Below are 18,863 nucleotides of genomic sequence, written 5' to 3' on the forward strand. Positions count from 1 at the left end.
ACTTGGCAGGGGGGTGCCCGAACAGCGACCCTCCCCAGCTCTAGCCCAACTCCTACTTACCTGCCAGGTGAGATACTATGATCAGGAAGGTGCTTCTCCCAGGGCAAGGCTCACCCAATGCACTCTGGGTGTGCTGCTCCTAAGATTTCCCCAAATGTGGGACACTTGATTACATAATTTGTGTTTCCTCTGGTCGGCTCTCGTATAATTCAGATCTCTTTGTCTCAGGTCTCTCTCCAGCCTAGTTTGCTGTCTGTTTCCACTTCTCTTTTCTTGAGCCGCTCCCTTCTATGCCCTTGTGCACTATCCTGACTTCCCCGTCTGCTTACTTTGTGCCTTCCAACGCACAATGCAAACTACAGGTAGTGCTGCAGGGCCCACACCCTTTTACTTGCTTTACAGAGCAGCTCTGGAGCTGTTACAGTGCCCAGCTGCTGCAAGAAATCAGCTTGAATGCTTCAGGGGCTGGGGCATAGCCAACATGAGCCCCACACCGAAGGAGGGTGGAGGTGTTTAATGCGAACTAGGGGTCATCCAAGCGCCGCAAAAGGCCGCCTTGCCCTGCACACCCCTTTTTTATTTTCATATGCAGACGAGGGTTGAAGCCAACTTTGACCCACTGCTTGGATGACATCACCATATGCAAATCCATCTGTGGCAGGCCTTCCCCCAGGAATGCTTGCACTAGTTGTTGCATTTGGTTTGTTGTTTGGGGGTGCTTCAGTATTAGGCAGCCTTCTGCCCTCCCATGTTCATCTGAAAATATATGTTCTCCCTGCAGTTGTTGTCCCAAGATGAGAGTTCCCTTGTGCTGCCTCAGTTGAATCTCCTTTACTTGACAGAGATGTGCATGAGCAGCGGCCCTCCCCAGCCCTATTCCAAATCATACTTATTTTGCATAGGAGATACCATGGTCATGAAGATTTTTCTCCCAGGGTGAGGTTCATTCATTGCATTTTGGGTATGCTGACCGCTGTGATTTCCCCAAATGTGGGAAACTTGACTGCATTATTTGTGGTAGTGGGAGACTGTGTTTGTGCTTTCCTCTGGTCAGCTCTGGTAAAAGTCAGATTTGTTTGTCTCAGATTTTCCTTTAGCCTTGTTCTTCTTTCGAGAGTTCCCTTGTGCTGCCTCAGTTTGATCTCCTTCACTTTACAGGGGGGTACACGAGCAGCGACCCTCCCCAGCTCTAGCCCAACTCCTACTTACCTGCCAGGTGAGATACTATGATCATGAAGGTGCTTCTCCCAGGGCAAGGCTCACCCATTGTACTCTGGGTGTGCTGCTCCTGCGATTTCCCCAAATGTGGGAAACTTGACTGCATAATTTGTGTTTCCCCTGGTCGGCTCTCGTATAATTCAGATCTCTTTGTCTCAGGTCTCTCTCCAGCCTAGTTTGCTGTCTGTTTCCACTTCTCTTTTCTTCAGCCGCTCCCTTCTATACCCTTGTGCACTATCCTGACTTCTCCTCCCGTCTGCTTACTTTGTGCCTTCCAATGCACAATGCAAACTACAGGTAGTGCTGCAGGGCCCACACCCTTTTACTTGCCTTACAGAGCAGCTCTGGAGCTGTTACAGTGCCCAGCTCCTGCAAGAAATCAGCTTGAATGCTTCAGGGGCTGGGGCATAGCCAACATGAGCCCCACACCGAAGGAGGGTGGAGGTGTTTAATGCAAACAAGGGGTCAGACAAGCGCCGCAAAAGGCCACCATGCCCTGCACGCCCCTTTTCTGTTTTCATATGCAGACGAGGGTTGAAGCCAACTTTGACCCACTGCTTGGATGACATCACCATATGCAAATCCATCTGCGGCAGGCCTTCCCCCAGGAATGCTTGCACTAGTTGTTGCATTTGGTTTGTTGTTTGGGGGTGCTTCAGTATTAGGCAGCCTTCTGCCCTCCCATGTTCATCTGAAAATATGTGTTCTCCCTGCAGTTGTTGTCCCCAGATGAGAGTTCCCTTGTGCTGCCTCAGTTGAATCTCCTTAACTTGACAGAGATGTGCCTGAGCAGCGGCCCTCCCCAGCTCTATCCCAAATCATACTTATTTTGCATAGGAGATACCATGGTCATGAAGATTATTCTCCCAGGGTGAGGTTCATTCATTGCATTCTGGGTATGCTGACCCCTGTGATTTCCCCAAATGTGGGAAACTTGACTGCTTTATTTGTGGTAGTGGGGGACTGTGTTTGTGTTTTCCTCTGGTCAGCTCTGGTAAAAGTCAGATTTCTTTGTTTCAGATCTTCCTCTAGCCTTGTTCTTCTTTCGAGAGTTCCCTTGTGCTGCCTCAGTTGGATCTCCTTCACTTGACAGGGGGGTGCCCGAGCAGAGACCCTCCCCAGCTCTAGCCCAACTCCTACTTACCTGCCAGGTGAGATACTATGATCATGAAGGTGCTTCTCCCAGGGCAAGGCTCACCCATTGCACTCTGGGTGTGCTGCCCCTGCGATTTCCCCAAATGTGGGAAACTTGACTGCATAATTTGTGTTTCCCCTGGTCGGCTCTCGTATAATTCAGATCTCTTTGTCTCAGGTCTCTCTCCAGCCTAGTTTGCTGTCTGTTTCCACTTCTCTTTTCTTGAGCCGCTCCCTTCTATGCCCTTGCGCACTATCCTGACTTCTCCTCCTGTCTGCTTACTTTGTGCCTTCCAACGCACAATGCGAACTACAGGTAGTGCTGCAGGGCCCACACCCTTTTACTTGCCTTACAGAGCAGCTCTGGAGCTGTTACAGTGCCCAGCTGCTGCAAGAAATCAGCTTGAATGCTTCAGGGGCTGGGGCATAGCCAACATGAGCCCCACACCAAAGGAGGTTGGAGGTGTTTAATGCAAACTAGGGGTCAGCCAAGCGCCGCAAAAGGCCACCATGCCCTGCACGCCCCTTTTCTCTTTTCATATGCAGACGAGGGTTGAAGCCAACTTTGACCCACTGCTTGGATGACATCACCATATGCAAATCCATCTGCGGCAGGCCTTCCCCCAGGAATGCTTGCACTAGTTGTTGCATTTGGTTTGTTGTTTGGGGGTGCTTCAGTATTAGGCAGCCTTCTGCCCTCCCATGTTCATCTGAAAATATATGTTCTCCCTGCAGTTGTTGTCCCCAGATGAGAGTTCCCTTGTGCTGCCTCAGTTGAATTTCCTTTACTTGATAGAGATGTGCATGAGCAGCGGCCCTCCCCAGCCCTATTCCAAATCATACTTATTTTGCATAGGAGATACCATGGTCATGAAGATTTTTCTCCCAGGGTGAGGTTCATTCATTGCATTTTGGGTATGCTGACCCCTGTGATTTCCCCAAATGTGGGAAACTTGACTGCATTATTTGTGGTAGTGGGAGGCTGTGTTTGTGATTTCTTCTGGTCAGCTCTGGTAAAAGTCAGATTTCTTTGTCTCAGATTTTCCTTTAGCCTTGTTCTTCTTTCGAGAGTTCCCTTGTGCTGCCTCAGTTGGATCTCCTTCACTTTACAGGGGGGTACCCGAGCAGCAACCCTCCCCAGCTCTAGACCAACTCCTACTTACCTGCCAGGTGAGATACTATGATCATGAAGGTGCTTCTCCCAGGGCAAGGCTCACCCATTGTACTCTGGGTGTGCTGCTCCTGCGATTTCCCCAAATGTGGGAAACTTGACTGCATAATTTGTGTTTCCCCTGGTCGGCTCTCGTATAATTCAGATCTCTTTGTCTCAGGTCTCTCTCCAGCCTAGTTTGCTGTCTGTTTCCACTTCTCTTTTCTTCAGCCGCTTCCTTCTATACCCTTGTGCACTATCCTGACTTCTCCTCCCGTCTGCTTACTTTGTGCCTTCCAATGCACAATGCAAACTACAGGTAGTGCTGCAGGGCCCACACCCTTTTACTTGCCTTACAGAGCAGCTCTGGAGCTGTTACAGTGCCCAGCTGCTGCAAGAAATCAGCTTGAATGCTTCAGGGGCTGGGGCATAGCCAACATGAGCCCCACACCGAAGGAGGGTGGAGGTGTTTAATGCAAACTAGGGGTCAGTCAAGCGCCGCAAAAGGCCACCATGCCCTGCACGCCCCTTTTCTGTTTTCATATGCAGACGAGGGTTGAAGCCAACTTTGACCCACTGCTTGGATGACATCACCATATGCAAATCCATCTGCGGCAGGCCTTCCCCCAGGAATGCTTGCACTAGTTGTTGCATTTGGTTTGTTGTTTGGGGGTGCTTCAGTATTAGGCAGCCTTCTGCCCTCCCATGTTCATCTGAAAATATGTGTTCTCCCTGCAGTTGTTGTCCCCAGATGAGAGTTCCCTTGTGCTGCCTCAGTTGAATCTCCTTAACTTGACAGAGATGTGCCTGAGCAGCGGCCCTCCCCAGCTCTATCCCAAATCATACTTATTTTGCATAGGAGATACCATGGTCATGAAGATTATTCTCCCAGGGTGAGGTTCATTCATTGCATTCTGGGTATGCTGACCCCTGTGATTTCCCCAAATGTGGGAAACTCGACTGCTTTATTTGTGGTAGTGGGGGACTGTGTTTGTGTTTTCTTCTGGTCAGCTCTGGTAAAAGTCAGATTTCTTTGTTTCAGATCTTCCTCTAGCCTTGTTCTTCTTTTGAGAGTTCCCTTGTGCTGCCTCAGTTGGATCTCCTTCTCTTAACAGGGGGGTGCCCGAGCAGCGACCCTCCCCAGCTCTAGCCCAACTCCTACTTACCTGCCAGGTGAGATACTATGATCATGAAGGTGCTTCTCCCAGGGCAAGGCTCACCCATTGCACTCTGGGTGTGCTGCCCCTGCGATTTCCCCAAATGTGGGAAACTTGACTGCATAATTTGTGTTTCCCCTGGTCGGCTCTCGTATAATTCAGATCTCTTTGTCTCAGATCTCTCTACAGCCTAGTTTGCTGTCTGTTTCCACTTCTCTTTTCTTCAGCCGCTCCCTTCTATACCCTTGTGCACTATCCTGACTTCTCCTCCCGTCTGCTTACTTTGTGCCTTCCAATGTACAATGCAAACTACAGGTAGTGCTGCAGGGCCCACACCCTTTTACTTGCCTTACAGAGCAGCTCTGGAGCTGTTACAGTGCCCAGCTGCTGCAAGAAATCTGCTTGAATGCTTCAGGGGATGGGGCATGGCCAACATGAGCCCCACACCAAAGGAGGGTGGAGGTGTTTAATGCGAACTAGGGGTCATCCAAGCACCGCAAAAGGCCGCCATGCCCTGCACGCCCCTTTTCTCTTTTCATATGCAGATGAGGGTTGAAGCCAACTTTGACCAACTGCTTGGATGACATCACCGTATGCAAATCCGTCTTCTGCAGAACTTCCCCCAGGAATGCTTGCACTAGTTGTTGCATTTGGTTTGTTGTTTGGGGGTGCTTCAGTATTAGGCAGCCTTCTGCCCTCCCATGTTCATCTAAAAATATGTGTTCTCCCTGCAGTTGTTGTCCCCAGATGAGAGTTCCCTTGTGCTGCCTCAGTTGAATCTCCTTTACTTGACAGAGATGTGCATGAGCAGCGGCCCTCCCCAGCCCTATTCCAAATCATACTTATTTTGCATAGGAGATACCATGGTCATGAAGATTGTTCTCTCAGGGTGAGGTTCATTCATTGCATTTTGGGTATGCTGACCCCTGTGATTTCCCCAAATGTGGGAAACTTGACTGCATTATTTGTGGTAGTGGGGGACTGTGTTTGTGCTTTCCTCTGGTCAGCTCTGGTAAAAGTCAGATTTCTTTGTCTCTTATTGTACTCTAGCCTTGTTCTTCTTTCGAGAGTTCCCTTGTGCTGCCTCAGTTGGATCTCCTTCACTTGACAGGGGGGTACCCGAGCAGCGACCCTCCCCAGCTCTAGCCCAAATCCTACTTACCTGCCAGGTGAGATACTATGATCATGAAGGTGCTTCTCCCAGGGCAAGGCTCACCCATTGCACTCTGGGTGTGCTGCTCCTGCGATTTCCCCAAATGTGGGAAACTTGACTGCATAATTTGTGTTTCCCCTGGTCGGCTCTCGTATAATTCAGATCTCTTTGTCTCAGGTCTCTCTCCAGCCTAGTTTGCTGTCTGTTTCCACTTCTCTTTTCTTGAGCCGCTCCCTTCTATGCCCTTGCGCACTATCCTGACTTCTCCTCCTCTCTGCTTACTTTGTGCCTTCCAACGCACAATGCGAACTACAGGTAGTGCACCCACACCCTTTTACTTGCCTTACAGAGCAGCTCTGGAGCTGTTACAGTGCCCAGCTGCTGCAAGAAATCAGCTTGAATGCTTCAGGGGCTGGGGCATAGCCAACATGAGCCCCACACCGAAGGAGGGTGGAGGTGTTTAATGCGAACTAGGGGTCATCCAAGCGCCGCAAAAGGCCGCCATGCCCTGCACGCCCCTTTTCTCTTTTCATATGCAGACGAGGGTTGAAGCCAACTTTGACCCACTGCTTGGATGACATCACCATATGCAAATCCGTCTTCTGCAGAACTTCCCCCAGGAATGCTTGTACTAGTTGTTGCATTTGGTTTGTTGTTTGGGGGTGCTTCAGTATTAGGCAGCCTTCTGCCCTCCCATGTTCATCTGAAAATATGTGTTCTCCCTGCAGTTGTTGTCCCCAGATGAGAGTTCCCTTGTGCTGCCTCAGTTGAATCTCCTTTACTTGACAGAGATGTGCATGAGCAGCGGCCCTCCCCAGCCCTATTCCAAATCATACTTATTTTGCATAGGAGATACCATGGTCATGAAGATTGTTCTCCCAGGGTGAGGTTCATTCATTGCATTCTGGGTATGCTGACCTCTGTGATTTCCCCAAATGTGGGAAACGCGACTGCTTTATTTGTGGTAGTGGGGGACTGTGTTTGTGTTTTCCCCTGGTCAGCTCTGGTAAAAGTCAGATTTCTTTGTTTCAGATCTTCCTCTAGCCTTGTTCTTCTTTCGAGAGTTCCCTTGTGCTGCCTCAGTTGGATCTCCTTCACTTGACAGGGGGGTGCCCGAGCAGCGACCCTCCCCAGCTCTAGCCCAACTCCTACTTACCTGCCAGGTGAGATACTATGATCATGAAGGTGCTTCTCCCAGGGCAAGGCCCACCATTGCACTCTGGGTGTGCTGCCCCTGCGATTTCCCGAAATGTGGGAAACTTGACTGCATAATTTGTGTTTCCCCTGGTCGGCTCTCGTATAATTTAGATCTCTTTGTCTCAGGTCTCTCTCCAGCCTAGTTTGCTGTCTGTTTCCACTTCTTTTTTCTTGAGCCCCTCCCATCTATACCCTTGTGCACTATCCTGACTTCTCCTCCCGTCTGCTTACTTTGTGCCTTCCAATGCACAATGCAAACTACAGGTAGTGCTGCAGGGCCCACACCCTTTTACTTGCCTTACAGAGCAGCTCTGGAGCTGTTACAGTGCCCAGCTGCTGCAAGAAATCAGCTTGAATGCTTCAGGGGCTGGGGCATAGCCAACATGAGCCCCACACCGAAGGAGGGTGGAGGTGTTTAATGCAAACTAGGGGTCAGCCAAGCGCCGCAAAAGGCCACCATGCCCTGCACGCCCCTTTTCTCTTTTCATATGCAGACGAGGGTTGAAGCCAACTTTGACCCACTGCTTGGATGACATCACCATATGCAAATCCATCTGCGGCAGGCCTTCCCCCAGGAATGCTTGCACTAGTTGTTGCATTTGGTTTGTTGTTTGGGGGTGCTTCAGTATTAGGCAGCCTTCTGCCCTCCATGTTCATCTGAAAATATGTGTTCTCCCTGCAGTTGTTATCCCCAGATGAGAGTTCCCTTGTGCTGCCTCAGTTGAATCTCCTTTACTTGACAGAGATGTGCCTGAGCAGCGGCCCTCCCCAGCTCTATCCCAAATCATACTTATTTTGCATAGGAGATACCATGGTCATGAAGATTATTCTCCCAGGGTGAGGTTCATTCATTGCATTCTGGGTATGCTGACCCCTGTGATTTCCCCAAATGTGGGAAACTCGACTGCTTTATTTGTGGTAGTGGGGGACTGTGTTTGTGTTTTCCTCTGGTCAGCTCTGGTAAAAGTCAGATTTCTTTGTTTCAGATCTTCCTCTAGCCTTGTTCTTCTTTCGAGAGTTCCCTTGTGCTGCCTCAGTTGGATCTCCTTCACTTGACAGGGGGGTGCCCGAGCAGCGACCCTCCCCAGCTCTAGCCCAACTCCTACTTACCTGCCAGGTGAGATACTATGATCATGAAGGTGCTTCTCCCAGGGCAAGGCTCACCCATTGCACTCTGGGTGTGCTGCCCCTGCGATTTCCCCAAATGTGGGAAACTTGACTGCATAATTTGTGTTTCCCCTGGTCGGCTCTCGTATAATTCAGATCTCTTTGTCTCAGGTCTCTCTCCAGCCTAGTTTGCTGTCTGTTTCCACTTCTCTTTTCTTTAGCCGCTCCCTTCTATACCCTTGTGCACTATCCTGACTTCTCCTCCCGTCTGCTTACTTTGTGCCTTCCAATGCACAATGCAAACTACAGGTAGTGCTGCAGGGCCCACACCCTTTTACTTGCCTTACAGAGCAGCTCTGGAGCTGTTACAGTGCCCAGCTGCTGCAAGAAATCAGCTTGAATGCTTCAGGGGATGGGGCATGGCCAACATGAGCCCCACACCAAAGGAGGGTGGAGGAGTTTAATGCGAACTAGGGGTCATCCAAGCACCGCAAAAGGCCGCCAAGCCCTGCACGCCCCTTTTCTCTTTTCATATGCAGATGAGGGTTGAAGCCAACTTTGACCCACTGCTTGGATGACATCACCGTATGCAAATCCGTCTTCTGCAGAACTTCCCCCAGGAATGCTTGCACTAGTTGTTGCATTTGGTTTGTTGTTTGGGGGTGCTTCAGTATTAGGCAGCCTTCTGCCCTCCCATGTTCATCTGAAAATATGTGTTCTCCCTGCAGTTGTTGTCCCCAGATGAGAGTTCCCTTGTGCTGCCTCAGTTGAATCTCCTTTACTTGACAGAGATGTGCCTGAGCAGCGGCCCTCCCCAGCCCTATTCCAAATCATACTTATTTTGCATAGGAGATACCATGGTCATGAAGATTGTTCTCCCAGGGTGAGGTTCATTCATTGCATTTTGGGTATGCTGACCCCTGTGATTTCCCCAAATGTGGGAAATTTGACTGCATTATTTTTGGTAGTGGGGGACTGTGTTTGTGCTTTCCTCTGGTCAGCTCTGGTAAAAGTCAGATTTCTTTGTCTCAGATTTTCCTCTAGCCTTGTTCTTCTTTCGAGAGTTCCCTTGTGCTGCCTCAGTTGGATCTCCTTCACTTTACAGGGGGGTACCCGAGCAGCGACCCTCCCCAGCTCTAGCCCAACTCCTACTTACCTGCCAGGTGAGATACTATGATCATGAAGGTGCTTCTCCCAGGGCAAGGCTCACCCATTGCACTCTGGGTGTGCTGCCCCTGCGATTTCCCCAAATGTGGGAAACTTGACTGCATAATTTGTGTTTCCCCTGGTCGGCTCTCGTATAATTCAGATCTCTTTGTCTCAGGTCTCTCTCCAGCCTAGTTTGCTGTCTGTTTCCACTTCTCTTTTCTTGAGCCGCTCCCTTCTATGCCCTTGCGCACTATCCTGACTTATCCTCCTGTCTGCTTACTTTGTGCCTTCAAACGCACAATGCGAACTACAGGTAGTGCTGCAGGGCCCACACCCTTTTAGTTGCCTTACAGAGCAGCTCTGGAGCTGTTACAGTGCCCAGCTGCTGCAAGAAATCAGCTTGAATGCTTCAGGGGCTGGGGCAGAGCCAACATGAGCCAGACACAAAAGGAGGGTGGGGGTGTTTAATGCGAACTAAGGGTCATCCAAGCACCGCAAAAGGCCGCCATGCCCTGCATGCCCCTTTTCTCTTTTCATATGCAGATGAGGGTTCCAGCCAACTTTGGCCCACTGCTTGGATGACATCACCGTATGCAAATCCGTCTTCTGCAGACCTTCCCCCAGGAATGCTTGTACTAGTTGTTGCATATGGTTTGATATTTGATGGTGCTTCAGTATTAGGCAGCCTTCCGCCCTCCCATGTTCATCTGAAAAGATGTGGTCTCCCTGCAGTTGTTGTCCCCAGACGAAAGTTCCCTTGTGCTTCCTCAGTTGAATCTCCTTAACTTGACGGGGGAGGGGCTGCCCGAGCAGCCACCCTCCCCAGCCCTATCCCAACTCATACTTATTTTGCATATGAGATCTCTTGATCATGAAGATTGTTCTCACAGGGTGAGGTTCATCCATTATATTTTAAAATAGGAAGGTACAAATTACATATTTGAATTGCATCTATGTGTTGGATTCAAATGTCCCCCCCCACCTTCCTTTCTCAATTGTGCCCGTCAGCAGCTATTCTAAGGTTGCTGCCAATGGGTGTGACACATTAATTTCTTCTGTGGGGTACACTGGACTCCACAAGGATTCACATTGGGGTGTAGAGTAGGATCTTGATCTGAGGCACCAACCGGCTCAAAGCTTTTGACTGTTCCCAAGAAGCTCAGTGCATTCTCCTCTATAACCCCGCTTCCATGAACAGGGAGCTCAGTTTGTAGTTGGTGCCTTCAGTAGCAGGCCACTTAACAGGGGCCTGCCTCAGGCAGCCTATTCTTAGCTATTAATTTTGACAAGAAAAGAAGAACTTGTTTTATGAGAATCTACAAGGGCTGCAGCAGGCTAGGTCTAATAGACATCTTTACTGCAGCTTCATCACTCCCAGCGGCGCTGTATACTCCCGTGCCCTGGTTGCTGGGTCACTGCAGCGGAGGCTCCGGTTTCTTCCTAAGGTCAGTCACACACACACCGCCCTTCCGGATCACGAGGCCGCTGATGAAGGGGAGCGTGGCCGTAGGGGGTGGACCGTGTGCGCACTGGCGTGGACACTGATTACTGGGCAGCCGCTCCACTAGCCACCAGGTACAGTTAAGGAGCACAGGTCTGGGGGTTTTTCTCCTATATTAAACCAATTTTGTACTGCCCGCAGCGCATTGTGATAGGTAATAGGGCCTGATTCAGGTTGGATTGCAATCACAATAAGCGATCCAACTGCAAAAATTGCTAAGAGCATACGCATGTGCCTGCATTTTCTGCGGCACCCCGCAGAGAATGCGATCGCCTCTGCCTGTCAATCGGGGCAGGGGGGGAGAGGGGGGTCAGCAACACTCCATTTCCAAGTCAGGGATGGAGCGGTGCGGGGGCAAGGCTTCAAAATGGGGTCTGCAATGGAGGAGACACAGGGGGCGTGGTAACAGCGGCTATTAGACATCACATTCAGCCGCTGTGATCACAAAAATGGTGGCGGCTTCCTGCGCGCACATACAGTCTGCACCAGCAGGAGGCTACACCATTTTTTATGATCACGCTGAACTGCAGTGCGACTGCAATTACAGCATGGTCAAGAAGGGAGGCGTCATGCTGGGTGGCCATTAGAGATGAGCGGGTTCGGTTCCTCGGAATCCGAACCCGCCCGAACTTCACCCTTTTTTGCACGGGTCCGAGCAGACTCGGATCCTCCCGCCTTGCTCGGTTATCCCGAGCGCGCCCGAACGTCATCATCCCGCTGTCGGATTCTCACGAGACTCGGATTCTATATAAGGAGCCGCGCGTCGCCGCCATTTTCACACGTGCATTGAGATTGATAGGGAGAGGACGTGGCTGGCGTCCTCTCCGTTTAGATTAGAAGATAGAGACGAGTGACATTTGATTTACTACTAATTTGGGGAGCAGTTGAACTTGTCAGGAGTACTCAGTAGTGCAGAGTTTTGCTGATAGTGACCACCAGTTTTATTATTTATAATCCGTTCTCTGCCTGAAAAAAAACGATACACATACCATATATGTGCTCAGCCTCAGTGTGCTGCATGATATATCATCTATGTATATCTGACTGTGCTGAGTGCTCACTGCTCACACAGCTTAATTGTGGGGGAGACTGGGGAGCAGTTATAGCAGGAGTACAGTGCACACTTTTGCTGCCAGTGTGACCACCAGTATATTGTCTGCCTGAAAAAGTTAAACACTCCTGTGGTGTTTTTTTTTTTATTCTATAAACGCATTCTGCTGACAGTGTCCAGCAGGTCGGTCATACATTATATTATATAAATATTTACCTGCAGTAGTGTTATATTTTTTTTTCATCTCTATCATCTTTATCATCTCTATATTAGCAGACGCAGTACGGTAGTCCACGGCTGTGGCTATCTCTGTGTCGTCAGTGCTCGTCCATAATTGTATACCTACCTACCTGTGGTGGGTTTTTTTTTTCTATCTTCTTCATACTAGTAGTTTAGGAGTCTGCTGACAGTGTCCACCAGGTCCATCATTATATTATATACCTACAGTAGTAATATATTTATTATATTATCTATACTAGCAGACGCAGTACGGTAGTCCACGGCTGTGGCTATCTCTGTGTCGTCAGTGCTCGTCCATAATTGTATACCTACCTGTGGTGGGGTGTTTTTTTCCTATCTTCTTCATACTAGTAGTTTAGGAGTCTGCTGACAGTGTCCACCAGGTCCGTCATTATATTATATACCTACAGTAGTAATATATTTAGTATATTATCTATACTAGCAGACGCAGTACGGTAGTCCACGGCTGTACCTACCTCTGTGTCGTCACTCGTCCATAATTGTATACCTAACTGTGGTGGGGTTTTTTTTTCTATCTTCTTCATACTAGTAGTTTAGGAGTCTGCTGACAGTGTCCACCAGGTCCGTCATTATATTATATACCTACAGTAGTAATATATTTAGTATATTATCTATACTAGCAGACGCAGTACTGTAGTCCACGGCTGTACCTACCTCTGTGTCGTCACTCGTCCATAATTGTATACCTACCTGTGGTGGGGTTTTTTTTTCTATCTTCTTCATACTAGTAGTTTAGCAGTCTGCTGACAGTGTCCACCAGGTCCGTCATTATATTATATACCTACAGTAGTAATATATTTAGTATATTATCTATGCTAGCAGACGCAGTACGGTAGGCCACGGCTGTGGCTATCTCTGTGTCGTCAGTGCTCGTCCATAATTGTATACCTACCTACCTGTGGTGGGTTTTTTTTTCTATCTTCTTCATACTAGTAGTTTAGGAGTCTGCTGACAGTGTCCACCAGGTCCGTCATTATATTATATACCTACAGTAGTAATATATTTAGTATATTATCTATACTAGCAGACGCAGTACGGTAGTCCACGGCTGTACCTACCTCTGTGTCGTCACTCGTCCATAATTGTATACCTACCTGTGGTGAAGTTTTTTTTCTATCTTCTTCATACTAGTAGTTTAGCAGTCTGCTGACAGTGTCCACCAGGTCCGTCATTACATTATATATACCTACAGTAGTTATATATATTTTTTTTTATATCATTAATTATCATCTCTATACTAGCAGACGCAGTACGGTAGGCCACGGCTGTGGCTATCTCTGTGTCGTCAGTGCTCGTCCATAATTGTATACCTACCTACCTGTGGTGGGTTTTTTTTTTCTATCTTCATCATACAGTACTAGTAGTTTAGCAGTCTGCTGACAGTGTCCACCAGGTCCATCATTATATAATATATACCTACAGCAGTTATATATATATTTTTTTTATATCATTAATTATCATCTCTATACTAGCAGACGCAGTACGGTAGTCCACGGCTGTAGCTACCTCTGTGTCGTCAGTCACTCGTCATCCATAAGTATACTAGTATCCATCCATCTCCATTGTTTACCTGAGGTGCCTTTTAGTTGTGCCTATTAAAATATGGAGAACAAAAATGTTGAGGTTCCAAAAATAGGGAAAGATCAAGATCCACTTCCACCTCGTGCTGAAGCTGCTGCCACTAGTCATGGCCGAGACGATGAAATTCCATCAACGTCGTCTGCCGAGGCCGATGCCCAATGTCATAGTACAGAGCATGTAAAATTCAAAACACAAAAGATCAGTAAAAAAAAGGACTCAAAAATCTAAATAAAAATCGTCGGAGGAGAAGCGTAAACTTGCCAATATGCCATTTACCACACGGAGTGGCAAGGAACGGCTGAGGCCCTGGCCTATGTTCATGGCTAGTGGTTCAGCTTCACATGAGGATGGAAGCACTCAGCCTCTCGCTAGAAAAATGAAAAGACTTAAGCTGGCAAAAGCACAGCAAAGAACTGTGCGTTCTTCAAAATCACAAATCCACAAGGAGAGTCCAATTGTGTCGGTTGCGATGCCTGACCTTCCCAACACTGGACGTGAAGAGCATGCACCTTCCACCATTTGCACACCCCCTGCAAGTGCTGGAAGGAGCACCCGCAGTCCAGTTCCTGATAGTCAGATTGAAGATGTCAGTGTTGAAGTACACCAGGATGAGGAGGATATGGGTGTTGCTGGCGCTGGGGAGGTGAGGTGGTTTGTTTAAGTCAGGCACCCGGGGAGACACCTGTTGTCCGTGGGAGGAATATGGCCATTGACATGCCTGGTGAAAATACCAAAAAAAACTGCTCTTCGGTGTGGAAGTATTTCAACAGAAATGCGAACAACAGGTGTCAAGCCGTGTGTTGCCTTTGTCAAGCTGTAATAAGTAGGGGTAAGGACGTTAACCACCTCGGAACATCCTCCCTTATACGTCACCTGCAGCGCATTCCTCATAAGTCAGTGACAAGTTCAAAAACTTTGGGCGACAGCGGAAGCAGTCCACTGACCAGTAAATCCCTTCCTCTTGTAACCAAGCTCACGCAAACCACCCCACCAACTCCCTCAGTGTCAATTTCCTCCTTCCCCAGGAATGCCAATAGTCCTGCAGGCCATGTCACTGGCAATTCTGACGAGTTCTCTCCTGCCTGGGATTCCTCCGATGCATCCTTGAGTGTAACGCCTACTGCTGCTGGCGCTGCTGTTGTTGCTGCTGGGAGTCGATGGTCATCCCAGAGGGGAAGTCGTAAGACCACTTTTACTACTTCCACCAAGCAATTGACTGTCCAACAGTCCTTTGCAAGGAAGATGAAATATCACAGCAGTCATCCTGCTGCAAAGCGGATAACTGAGGCCTTGGCATCCTGGGCGGTGAGAAACGTGGTTCCGGTATCCATCATTACTTCAGAGCCAACTATAGACTTGATTGAGGTACTGTGTCCCCGGTACCAAATACCATCTAGGTTCCATTTCTCTAGGCAGGCGATACCGAAAATGTACACAGACCTCAGAAAAAGACTCACCAGTGTCCTAAAAAATGCAGTTGTACCCAATGTCCACTTAACCACGGACATGTGGACAAATGGGGCAGGGCAGACTCAGGACTATATGACTGTGACAGCCCACTGGGTAGATGTATTGACTCCCGCCGCAAGAACAGCAGCGGCGGCACCAGTAGCAGCATCTCGCAAACGCCAACTCTTTCCTAGGCAGGCTACGCTTTGTATCACCGCTTTCCAGAATACGCACACAGCTGAAAACCTCTTACGGCAACTGAGGAAGATCATCGCAGAATGGCTTACCCCAATTGGACTCTCCTGTGGATTTGTGGCATCGGACAACGCCAGCAATATTGTGCGTGCATTATATCTGGGCAAATTCCAGCACGTCCCATGTTTTGCACATACCTTGAATTTGGTGGTGCAGAATTATTTAAAAAACGACAGGGGTGTGCAAGAGATGCTGTCGGTGGCCAGAAGAATTGCGGGACACTTTCGGCGTACAGGCACCACGTACAGAAGACTGGAGCAACACCAAAAACGCCTGAACCTGCCCTGCCATCATCTGAAGCAAGAAGTGGTAACGAGGTGGAATTCAACCCTCTATATGCTTCAGAGGATGGAGGAGCAGCAAAAGGCCATTCAAGCCTATACATCTGACCACGATATAGGAGGTGGAATGCACCTGTCTCAAGCGCAGTGGAGAATGATTTCAACGTTGTGCAAGGTTCTGCAACCTTTTGAACTTGCCACACGTGAAGTCAGTTCAGACACTGCCAGCCTGAGTCAGGTCATTCCCGTCATCAGGCTTTTGCAGAAGAAGCTGGAGACATTGAAGGAGGAGCTAAGACAGAGCGATTCCGCTAGGCATGTGGGACTTGTGGATGGAGCCCTTCATTCGCTTAACCAGGATTCACGGGTGGTCAATCTGTTGAAATCAGAGCACTACATTTTGGCCACCGTGCTCGATCCTAGATTTAAAACCTACGTTGTATCTCTCTTTCCGGCAGACACAAGTCTGCAGGGGTTCAAAGACCTGCTGGTGAGAAAATTATCAAGTCAAGTGGAACTTGATCGGTCAACAGCTCCTCCTTCACATTCTCCCGCAATTGGGGGTGCGAGGAAAAGGCTCAGAATTCCGAGCCCACCCGCTGGCGGTGATGCAGGGCAGTCTGGAGCGACTGCTGATGCTGACATCTGGTCCGGACTGAAGGACCTGCCAACGATTACGGACATGACGTCTACTGTCACTGCATATGATTCTCTCACCATTGAAAGAATGGTGGAGGATTATATGAGTGACCGCATCCAAGTAGGCACGTCAGACAGTCCGTACGTATACTGGCAGGAAAAAGAGGCAATTTGGAGGCCCTTGCACAAACTGGCTTTATTCTACCTAAGTTGCCCTCCCACAAGTAGTACTCCGAAAGAGTGTTTAGTGCCGCCGCTCACCTTGTCAGCAATCGGCGTACGAGGTTACTTCCAGAAAATGTGGAGAAGATGATGTTCATTAAAATGAATTATAATCAATTGCTCCGTGGAGACATTGACCAGCAGCAATTGCCTCCACAAAGTACACAGGGAGCTGAGATGGTAGATTCCAGTGGGGACGAATTGATAATCTGTGAGGAGGGGGATGTACACGGTGATGAATCGGAGGATGATGATGAGGTGGACATCTTGCCTCTGTAGAGCCAGTTTGTGCAAGGAGAGATTAATTGCTTCTTTTTGGTGGGGGTCCAAACCAACCCGTCATTTCAGTCACAGTCGTGTGGCAGACCCTGTCACTGAAATGATGGGTTGGTTAAAGTGTGCATGTCCTGTTTATACAACATAAGGGTGGGTGGGAGTGCCCAAGGACAATTCCATCTTGCACCTCTTTTTTCTTTCATTTTTCTTTGCGTCATGTGCTGTTTGGGGAGTGTTTTTTGGAAGGGCCATCCTGCGTGACACTGCAGTGCCACTCCTAGATGGGCCAGGTGTTTGTGTCGGCCACTTGGGTCGCTGAGCTTAGTCACACAGCTACCTCATTGCGCCTCTTTTTTTCTTTGCGTCATGTGCTGTTTGGGGAGTGTTTTTTGGAAGGGCCATCCTGCGTGACACTGCAGTGACACTCCTAGATGGGCCAGGTGTTTGTGTCGGCCACTTGGGTCGCTGAGCTTAGTCACACAGCTACCTCATTGCGCCTCTTTTTTTCTTTGCGTCATGTGCTGTTTGGGGAGTGTTTTTTGGAAGGGCCATCCTGCGTGACACTGCAGTGCCACTCCTAGATGGGCCAGGTGTTTGTGTCGGCCACTTGGGTCGCTGAGCTTAGTCACACAGCTACCTCATTGCGCCTCTTTTTTTCTTTGCGTCATGTGCTGTTTGGGGAGTGTTTTTGGAAGGGCCATCCTGCGTGACACTGCAGTGCCACTCCTAGATGGGCCAGGTGTTTGTGTCGGCCACTTGGGTCGCTGAGCTTAGTCACACAGCTACCTCATTGCGCCTCTTTTTTTCTTTGCGTCATGTGCTGTTTGGGGAGTGTTTTTTGGAAGGGCCATCCTGCGTGACACTGCAGTGCCACTCCTAGATGGGCCAGGTGTTTGTGTCGGCCACTTGGGTCGCTGAGCTTAGTCACACAGCTACCTCATTGCGCCTCTTTTTTTCTTTGCGTCATGTGCTGTTTGGGGAGTGTTTTTTGGAAGGGCTATCCTGCGTGACACTGCAGTGCCACTCCTAGATGGGCCAGGTGTTTGTGTCGGCCACTTGGGTCGCTGAGCTTAGTCATCCAGCGACCTCGGTGCAAATTTTAGGACTAAAAATAATATTGTGAGGTGTAAGGTGTTAAGAATAGACTGAAAATGAGTGGAAATTATGGTTATTGAGGTTAATAATACTTTGGGATCAAAATGACTCCCAAATTCTATGAACAAGGGAAAATGTCATCATCCCGCTGTCGGATTCTCGCGAGATTCGGATTCCATATAAAGAGCTGCGCGTTGCCGCCATTTTTACTCGTGCATTGAAGAGAGAGCGGAGAGGACGTGGCTATGTTCTCTCAGTGGAAATCTCAATATCAGTGCTCAGTATCAGTGGATACTTATTGCTGCTCAGTAATACTAGTAGTGTGTCTCTCCTGCTCAGTGTCAGTTCTCAGTAGTATCCTCATCAGTGCTCAGTATCACTGCTCATTGTCTTGTGCTGCATTGTTGTGCTCAGCATACTACAGTACATTACTAATAGTCCAGTGCTGCATCTTGCTGCTCAGTGTCAGTTCTAGTATCCTCATCAGTGCTCACTATCACTGCTCATTGCATTGTGGTGTTCTGTATACTACAGTAACATAGTAATATAGTAACATATAGTAACATAGTTTTTGAGGTTGAATAGAGGCAAATTGCCCATCGTGTTCAACCTGTTTTAAGTTGTGATGATTCTACATACTTGCTTAATAATGTATTATGACTAGTTAGCTACTACAACTCATGTTACCCCCGGATTAACCATGTTGATATTTTAATTATTATAAACTTGGATAGCTTTTTCATTCAGAAATGTATCCATTCCTTTTTTAAATCCAATTACAGAGTCCGCCATTACCACCTTCCCTGGCAGGGAATTCCACATCCTGATTGCCCTAACAGTGAAGATCATAGTATCTCACCTGGCAGGTAAGTAGGAGTTGGGCCAGAGCTGTGGAGGATTGCTGCTCGGGCACCCCCTGTGAAGTGAAGGAGATCCAACTGAGGCAGCACAAGGGAACTCTCGAAAGAAGAACAAGGCTAGAGGAAG

At 48.6% G+C, this 18,863-nt stretch overlaps 16 non-coding genes and 1 pseudogene across 16 annotated transcripts; all 17 read left to right on the forward strand.

Moving 5' to 3' along the window:
• Positions 1-52: 52 nt before the first annotated feature.
• Positions 53-215, forward strand: LOC135025689 (U1 spliceosomal RNA). Its single transcript, XR_010222413.1, has one exon. It is a non-coding gene; the product is annotated as a U1 spliceosomal RNA (small nuclear RNA).
• Positions 216-885: 670 nt separating this feature from the next.
• Positions 886-1,049, forward strand: LOC135025573 (U1 spliceosomal RNA). Its single transcript, XR_010222308.1, has one exon. It is a non-coding gene; the product is annotated as a U1 spliceosomal RNA (small nuclear RNA).
• Positions 1,050-1,201: 152 nt separating this feature from the next.
• On the forward strand, positions 1,202-1,364 carry LOC135025629 (U1 spliceosomal RNA). Its single transcript, XR_010222362.1, has one exon. It is a non-coding gene; the product is annotated as a U1 spliceosomal RNA (small nuclear RNA).
• Positions 1,365-2,038: 674 nt separating this feature from the next.
• Positions 2,039-2,202, forward strand: LOC135025561 (U1 spliceosomal RNA). Its single transcript, XR_010222297.1, has one exon. It is a non-coding gene; the product is annotated as a U1 spliceosomal RNA (small nuclear RNA).
• Positions 2,203-2,354: 152 nt separating this feature from the next.
• Positions 2,355-2,517, forward strand: LOC135025596 (U1 spliceosomal RNA). The gene has a single exon (XR_010222330.1). It is a non-coding gene; the product is annotated as a U1 spliceosomal RNA (small nuclear RNA).
• A 674-nt stretch (positions 2,518-3,191) lies between these two features.
• On the forward strand, positions 3,192-3,355 carry LOC135025570 (U1 spliceosomal RNA). The gene has a single exon (XR_010222305.1). It is a non-coding gene; the product is annotated as a U1 spliceosomal RNA (small nuclear RNA).
• Positions 3,356-3,507: 152 nt separating this feature from the next.
• Positions 3,508-3,670, forward strand: LOC135025630 (U1 spliceosomal RNA). The gene has a single exon (XR_010222363.1). It is a non-coding gene; the product is annotated as a U1 spliceosomal RNA (small nuclear RNA).
• A 674-nt stretch (positions 3,671-4,344) lies between these two features.
• LOC135025560 (U1 spliceosomal RNA) lies at positions 4,345-4,508 on the forward strand. The gene has a single exon (XR_010222296.1). It is a non-coding gene; the product is annotated as a U1 spliceosomal RNA (small nuclear RNA).
• A 152-nt stretch (positions 4,509-4,660) lies between these two features.
• On the forward strand, positions 4,661-4,823 carry LOC135025597 (U1 spliceosomal RNA). Its single transcript, XR_010222331.1, has one exon. It is a non-coding gene; the product is annotated as a U1 spliceosomal RNA (small nuclear RNA).
• A 674-nt stretch (positions 4,824-5,497) lies between these two features.
• Positions 5,498-5,661, forward strand: LOC135025523 (U1 spliceosomal RNA). The gene has a single exon (XR_010222259.1). It is a non-coding gene; the product is annotated as a U1 spliceosomal RNA (small nuclear RNA).
• Positions 5,662-5,813: 152 nt separating this feature from the next.
• Positions 5,814-5,976, forward strand: LOC135025612 (U1 spliceosomal RNA). The gene has a single exon (XR_010222346.1). It is a non-coding gene; the product is annotated as a U1 spliceosomal RNA (small nuclear RNA).
• Positions 5,977-6,644: 668 nt separating this feature from the next.
• On the forward strand, positions 6,645-6,808 carry LOC135025554 (U1 spliceosomal RNA). Its single transcript, XR_010222290.1, has one exon. It is a non-coding gene; the product is annotated as a U1 spliceosomal RNA (small nuclear RNA).
• A 152-nt stretch (positions 6,809-6,960) lies between these two features.
• LOC135025678 (U1 spliceosomal RNA) lies at positions 6,961-7,101 on the forward strand (annotated as a pseudogene).
• Positions 7,102-7,795: 694 nt separating this feature from the next.
• Positions 7,796-7,959, forward strand: LOC135025538 (U1 spliceosomal RNA). The gene has a single exon (XR_010222274.1). It is a non-coding gene; the product is annotated as a U1 spliceosomal RNA (small nuclear RNA).
• A 152-nt stretch (positions 7,960-8,111) lies between these two features.
• Positions 8,112-8,274, forward strand: LOC135025598 (U1 spliceosomal RNA). The gene has a single exon (XR_010222332.1). It is a non-coding gene; the product is annotated as a U1 spliceosomal RNA (small nuclear RNA).
• A 674-nt stretch (positions 8,275-8,948) lies between these two features.
• LOC135025769 (U1 spliceosomal RNA) lies at positions 8,949-9,112 on the forward strand. The gene has a single exon (XR_010222491.1). It is a non-coding gene; the product is annotated as a U1 spliceosomal RNA (small nuclear RNA).
• Positions 9,113-9,264: 152 nt separating this feature from the next.
• LOC135025599 (U1 spliceosomal RNA) lies at positions 9,265-9,427 on the forward strand. Its single transcript, XR_010222333.1, has one exon. It is a non-coding gene; the product is annotated as a U1 spliceosomal RNA (small nuclear RNA).
• Positions 9,428-18,863: the final 9,436 nt, after the last annotated feature.

This window comes from Pseudophryne corroboree, unplaced genomic scaffold, assembly GCF_028390025.1.
Source record: "Pseudophryne corroboree isolate aPseCor3 unplaced genomic scaffold, aPseCor3.hap2 scaffold_423, whole genome shotgun sequence".
Lineage (NCBI taxonomy): Eukaryota > Metazoa > Chordata > Amphibia > Anura > Myobatrachidae > Pseudophryne > Pseudophryne corroboree.